Below are 7627 nucleotides of genomic sequence, written 5' to 3'. Positions count from 1 at the left end.
TCAAACAAGACCTTGGCGAGGAAGTTAACAGAAAACAAACAGAAACCAGAGCCTGGGACCAACATGATTTGAATAATAAAATGATGAGACAACAAAAGGTAGAAAAGTATTTTTTGTTTACACTACAGTGCTGGCATGGGGCAGGAGAGGGCAAAGGGGGCTGGCGTGGGTGAAGAGTCTACAAAATAAACCCGCAAGAACGTTTGAAAAAAAAGCCGTATTGAATTGAAAAATCAATTCAATAGGCCAAATCGAATTGAAAATTTTTTCACTGAATTGGGCAGCACTACCTGCTACCCCCAACTCTTCTAGTCAGCATCTCCCCTTACTTATCTCCTTCCATAAGTGCCCAGTATGTCTCCATATTCTGCTACCTCCCAATCCTTGTAGTATCCCTTTCCCTACTTCCCTCACTGTGTCTATGTATCTCTTTTGCTCCATGGGAGACTGCAGCTTGAATACTGTATGTACTTTCTGGAAGCCACATCTCAAGAAAGATATAAGGACTCATTTTCAAAGTGTATTGAAAGTGAGCCTCATAGTTAAACTGGAAAATGTACAGAGAAGGATAACCAAAATGATTAAGGGGATGGAATGACTCATGTGAGGAAGGTCTGAGATAGCTCATGGGGCGATAGTTTATTTGTTCAACGCCATTCAAGAAAAGTTACATAGTAGCACATTTAAAACAAATAGAATTTTTCATTTAATGTACAGTATATAGTTAAGCCTTGGATCTATCTCATTGCTGGAGTAAGTGGTAAAAAGCAGTTAATGTGGCTGGGTTTAAAAGGTTTGGACAAATTTCTGAAGGAAAAGTCCATAAACTATTATTAAGGTAAATCCGAGGAAAGGCACAACTTATTCCTGAGTTAAGTAGGAATCTTGTTACTTTCTGGGACTCTTCCAGGATCTGTGACATGGATTAGCCTCTGTTGGAAACAGGATTCTGGGCTAGATGTACCCTTGCTTTGACCCAGTATGGCAATTCTTATGGTGAAAACACTCAGAAGCATAGGTGGCCACATTCCTTGTGGTATCACTGATAGCGGGAGCCAGTATCAGAAATAAATGTACCATGAGGGAGAAGGAAGAGAAGACAGTGTCATCTAATTGCTCGATGAGTGAATTTCTCTAGAATCAGCTCTGGGCTGGATCTTTGAAATACAGGCCAACACTTGTGAAAACAGCTCAGCTAACCTACCTTTTTGACACTCCAACAACATTGGAAACAAGTAAACAAGACTAGAGGGGCATTTTGAAGAGAGATGTTGAGAAAAGCACAAAGGCCCCACCAGAGAAGTAGTTTGACAGCAGGAGGGAAATTGCACTACAGCTAATTTTCACTCTGCAAGAAGCAGCAGGACAAATGATCACATTCAAGTTTGACTTATCTAGCTATATGTTAAAGGCCTATGTAAGCATTAGACCACTAATTTTAGATTTGACCTATCCTACTTCCCTTTTTGTTCCTATTTCTTACTTGTCTCAAAATATTAATTGTTTGTCAATTGTAGGATCCTTTGTCCTCCCCTAAACAAATTGTTTTGCTTATGTACTAATATTTTAATTTTGTACATCGCATTGACATTATTTGATAATGTGAAAATATCAAACTTTTATTAAACGAAACTTGAAACCAGCTCAGAGCTGATAGTAAAGGAAGAGAGCTGGTGGGAGGTAGAATACAGTGAATGAAGGAAGGAATCAGCACAGGATTGGGTAGAGGAAGAAACATAAGTGTAGAGATGCACGGAATGAGGATGGGTGAGCTGGCAAATTGTTGAGATTTGGATGGGGAATAGTTAGGCATTTCAAAGGAAGATATGATAGAGCAGCAGTCTCAAACTCGTGGCCCGTGGACCACATGCAGCCCCCCAGGTCCTATTTTGCGGTTTGTATATGATCTCACACACTGGGTAGGAAGAGAGGCTCCAGTGTCAGCTAAATTGAAACTTCCTGCTGCCTTCGCATATGCTGGGACTCCTGCCTTCACGTATCTGCCGGGACTCATTATCTCCTTTCTCTAGCCTGCCGCTGCTGGTCCGGGGGGTGACAAGATGAAGGCAGGAGTTCCGGCAGATATGCGAAGGTAGGAGTCCCGGCATACGTGATGGCAGCAGGAAGTTTCAAGACAGCTGATGCCAGAGCCTCTCTTCCTGCCCAGTGTGTGAGATCGCGTACAGACCATAGGCCGCAAAATAGAGGTATTGCTGGGAAGGGGAGGAAGGAAGAGAGAAGGGGTACTGCTGGACAAGGGGAGCAGGGAAGGGAGAAGGGGTACTGCTGGACAGGGGGGAGGTAAAAGGAAGGGCAGAAAGGTGCTACACACTAGAGGGGAGGTGAGATGGTGCATGGGGAGAGAGCATGTTGGATTGGGGGTGGGAAGGAGGGATGCCATTGAGAGAAGAGGCAAGGACAGAGAGAAAGCGTGCAGGAGGCAGAAAGTATTGAACTCATGGAGAGGGCAAGATGAATGGGGAGGACAGAAAGGAGAGAAGGAGAAATGTTACACTGGGGAAAGGGGAGAGGTCAAAGAGTGAAAAGTTGGACTCATGGAGGGAGAGAGAGAGAGAGAGAGATGTTGAGGGAAGGAGGACCAGAGGAGAAGCATGCTGGAGGATAGAGAAAAAAATGTTGGACTGGTGGAAAGGAGGGAGAAATGTTGGACTGTGAAAGGGGCCCAGAAAGGTGGAAAGGAAGGGAGATGGACTGCAGGGGGCATAAAGGAAGAAAGGAAAGAGAAATGTTACACTGGGGGAGGGGGGGAAGGAGGGAAGGAAAGAAATGTCAGACCATGGAAATAGGGTGGGAAGAAGAGAGAGATAGGAAGAGAAGGTAAGACATGGAAAAGTAGATTTTGAGAAGAAAGCAGAAAAATTGAATGTTAAGTCAAAGATGGATGCAAGACAGAAAATGAAGACGGAGAGAAAAACAGTCAATGGACAAGAAGGCTATGGAAACATAGTTAAAAGCAAAGAAAAATAAAGTCATCAGACAACAAAGATAGGGAAAATGATTTTATTTTCAATATAGTGATTGAAATGTGTCAGGTCTGAGAAAGGAAAAATGTTAAACTTTAACTGTGAAGGCCGCAGAAAAAATAGTTAATGTCTTATTAAAGAAATGACAATTTTGCATGAGGTAAAACTCTTTATAGTTTATAAATCTTTCCTTTAACTATAAAGAGTTTTACCTCATGCAAAATTGTCATTTCTTTAATAAGACATTAACTTTTTTTCTGTGGCCCTCCAAGTACCTACAAATCCAAAATGTGGCCCTGCAAAGGGTTTGAGTTTGAGACCACTGTGATAGAGGTATATAAAATACTGATGGAGTGCCATGGGTAGACACGAATTGCTTGTTTATCCTTTCCAAAAATACATGGACTAGGGGACATATAATGAAGCTAGTAATTGGTAAATTTAAAACAAATAAGAGAAAATGTTTCTTCATGTAACATGTAATTAAACTCTGGAACTCGTTACCAGAGAATTTGCTTAAAAGCAGTTAACTTATCAGGGTTTAAATAAAAGTTTGGACACGTTCCTAAAAGTTCATAAACCGTTATTATTTTATTTAATTTGTTTTCTATCCCATTTTCCCCAAAGATCTCAGAATGGGTAACATACAGTTGACAGGTTACAATTTGTCATAATTACAGTAAAAGTTTTTTTAATACAATGAATTTAGGAAAATATATTGCTTATTTTTGGGATAAGCAGCATAAATACTTGTGACCTTGCATAAATACTTGTGACTTGTGACCAGCATAAATATTTGTGATTTGTGATAAGCAGCATAAATACTTGGGTTCTTGCTAAATACTTGTGACCTGGAAATTAGAAACAGAACACTGGGCTTGATGGACCTTTCTAGTTCTAGTATGACAATGCGCTTTTGGAGGTTGTGATAGGAGAGAGTACATTACGGGGTTTCAAAGAAGGATTGGATAAATTCCTGAAGGATACGGGCATTGAGGGATACAGATAGAGGTAGAGATAGGTTATGAAAGGGTGTAGATAGAAGGATAAGGAGGATTATAGGGTTTAGACAAGGATCACCTTACAGGTCATGGACCTGATGGGCCGCCGCGGGAGCGGACTGCTGGGCGCGATGGACCTCTGGTCTGACCCAGCGGAGGCAACTTCTTATGTTCTTATATGAAATAAAGCAAAATGTGTTAAATATTAGGAAAAGAACAGATGCAATATTGAACCCCAGGGCAATACATAGTAATGGACTACTAGACCTTTAGGGATTTATTTACTTATTGCTGTAAAAGCTACTGGTTTGGTGGTGTATTGATAACTTTTGAAGTTAATAAGGGGTTCTTAAAAGAGTATATGGTAATCATAACTTTTGGCCAGTCAGTGGAGGGAAACATGATTAGACTAGAGGCTGATTGAATTTTGGTTTCAGGTTAGGCACTGAAACTGGCCTGAAATTCAGGTTTGGGTTTCAGCCAAAATTGCCAGTGCATTTTCTACTGAAATTGAAACTCTCTCTCCAGTGGCGTAGTGAGGATGAGAGGCACCCTGGGTGGTGGCACCCCTCCCCCACCTTCATCTCCTTCTCCCCCCACTCCTTCCCCGATCCCGCCTGCCTTCATGCCCCCTTCCCTTCCCCCATACCTCTAGTTGAAGTTGTTGCTCGTGGCGGTCAACAACATGCTCCTTGAGACCCTGTTGGCTCTCCCTGTGGCATCACTTCAACTAGAGGTATGGGGAAAGGATGGGGACGTGCATGTGGAAGGGAGGAATGGGAAGATGTGGGGGTGGAGAGGAGGAGGGAGTACCGGCGCCCCCACCAGCATGGCACCTGGGGTGGACCACTCCCCTCACCTCCCCTTACTATGTCTCTGTCTCCCTCTCAGCAGAAGATGGGTTTGCTGGCAGCAGCTCCTTTCTCCTGAGCCCCCTCCCCCCGGAGGCAGTACCTTCCTGCTACTACTACTATTTATCATTTTTATAGCACTGAAAGATGTATGCAGTGCTGTACATGTAACATTCAATAGACGGTGTCTGCTCAGAAGAGCTTACATTCTAATTTGGACAGCCAGGACATCTCAGGGTTGGGGAGTTTCTGGCAGAAGGAATGATACCCTCCTCCCCAAACTGCAGCCTCCTCCTAGGCCTACTTTTTCTTTGGTGGGAGTGGCCCAGGAAAGTCCTCACTCACACCTGTTCCTGTACACCCCTCGCTCAGAAAATGGCTTCTAGGACTTCCAGCAGTAGTTTTGCGAGACTGCCACAGAAGGTCCCAGAAGCCGTCTTGAGAATGGAACTAATGCAGGCAAGAGCAATTTTCACTCATTGCCACTGGAAGTCCAGGAAGCCATTTTCTGAACCAAGTGTGCGCAGGAGCAGGAACAAATGTGGTTGCTCCTGCGCCCAATATCCACTAACAAAAGGGTAGGCCTATGAGGGGGCTGCCACTGGAAGGGGGTGGGCTTGGGAGGAGGTTGAAATAAACACTTGATCACTGATTTCATATTGCTGCTTTTTAAAAAAAAATTATTAAAGCTCAGTATCCATCCTATCCTATATAATAAAATGCTAGCCGCGCACGCGCACTCAGACCTGCGTGATCTGTAATCCCTGATCTGTGATCCGTAGGTCCGTGGCCAGAGTGCGTATGCGGCGGACAGATCGGGAAAGCACAGCACAGCCGGCAACTCCCCCCCCTCCCGCCCTCACTCACTGCCAAAACCACCACCTCCTCCTTCTCGCCGGCTCACCCGCCTTTAAATGAAGAGAAAAGTGCTGCACCGCGCTAACGCTGGCTTTGCTGTCTTCTGTCCACTACAGCCCGCCCTCTCTGACTACTTCCTGTTTCCGCTAGGGTTGGCCGCAGTGGATAGAAGACGCCAAAGCCAGCGCCTGTAGCCGGCGATCTCCGTTCCTTCGGGGGGGGGGGAGTCTGGGAGGAGAGGGATTGCGGCCACTCAGCGCCCCCACCGAGGAGCCCTGCAACTTTCCGCTGCCCGGGACCCGAGTCATTTGCCGCCCCCCCTCTTCCCTTACCGCGGACCCGACTGGCGATTTAAGCAGCGTGTGCAGCAGTCTTCACAAGCTGCTTCGGGCCCTTCTACTGCCCTGATTTGTTCCAGACGTGCCAGAGTAAATCAGGGCAGTAGAAGGATCCAAAGCAGCGTGTGAAGACTGCTTGAATCGCCATGTGTAGTCGGGCCCGCGGGAAGGGAAGGGAAGGGGGGGGGCGGCAAAGGACTCAGGCCCGCGTTTGTAGTCGCGACTGTGGGAAGGGAAAGGGGGTAGAGGAAACGCTAATGCTGCTGCACAGGGAACTGGTGTGGGGGAGGGAAATGGAAGGGGGAGAGAATGCTGCTTTGCACAGACAGACAGAGGGAGGAAGGGAGACAGAAAGACAAGAAGAAAGACACGGGCAGGTGCACAGGGAACTGGTGTGGGGGGAGGGAAATGGAGGGGGAAGGAATGCTGCTTTGGACAGACAGACAGAGGGAGGAAGGGAGACAGAAAGACAAGAAGAAAGACACAGGGGTAGGTGCACAGGGAATTGGTGTGGGGGGAGGGAAATGGAGGGGGAGGGAATGCTGCTTCGGACAGACAGACAGAGGGAGGAAGGGAGACAGAAAGAAAAGAAAGGCACAGGGGCAGGGAGATATACAGAAAGACAAACAGACAAAGGGGGCTAGGGACAGAGACAGACAGAAAGAAAGACTGCGGGAGTCGCGTCAGGAGGGGTGCGGGATGCCACAGAGGGAACTTTTCCAATGGGTGCAACTGGGCGGCTGTCGGGAGCCTCTGATCAGAGGCATAGCAAGGTAAGTGTATCATAGGGATAAGAAGGAGGAGGGGGGAGAAAAAGGAAGGGACGCCTACTGCTGGACAGGGGGAGAAGGAAAGAGGTGCTGATGGACAGGGGGGGGTGAAGAAAAAGGAACGGAGGCCTAATGTTGGACAGGGGGAGAAGGAAGGTGCTGCTGGACAGGGGGAGGTAAAACAAAGGGAGAAGGGCTGCTGCTGCATAAGGAGAGCTGTGAAGGGGTGGTGGTGGACACAGGGGAGGTAAAAGGAAGGGAGAATGGACAGGGGGAGCAGGCAAGGGGTGGTGATGGACAGCCAAGGAAAAAGAAAGAAAGAAAGAAAGCGGCTAAGGAGAGAGAGAGAGAAAGAAATAAAGAGAGACACACACACATATATTCTAGCACCCGTTAATGTAACGGGCTATAAAACTAGTTATTCATATTCAGCCAAATCGTAAAATATGCTATTCGGTACAGCTCTAGTTCTAACATCTTAGTACATATGCCCCTTTGTAAGGTATGGAGCAGGACAAAAGACACATTTTGTCTTGCGAAACAACCTAAAGCGACATTCAAATTCTGGCATTTTTAATCTCAATATTTGAAACTAATATTACAACCTGTCAGATTAACTTTGGGCTGGGTGGTTGAGTTGGCGGGTGTTGAAGACAGATTTGTTAAGTGACATATGTTGCTGAGAATGGATTTCTCTCTTCCTGCACTGCTGAGCTCAGCACTGGCAGTGATTAGTTACTGCCTGGCAGGGCTCTGGCCCGGCCCCCTGCTCGGCCTCAGCACTTAAGGATTCTCCTGGCAGGATCTCCTGCTTCTCTGGGTGTG

The sequence above is a fragment of the Geotrypetes seraphini genome, chromosome 12 (genome assembly GCF_902459505.1).
Source record: "Geotrypetes seraphini chromosome 12, aGeoSer1.1, whole genome shotgun sequence".
NCBI classification, from domain to species: Eukaryota; Metazoa; Chordata; class Amphibia; order Gymnophiona; family Dermophiidae; genus Geotrypetes; species Geotrypetes seraphini.
The sequence above is the reverse complement of the archived record's forward strand: the minus strand, read 5'-3'. Positions refer to the sequence as shown.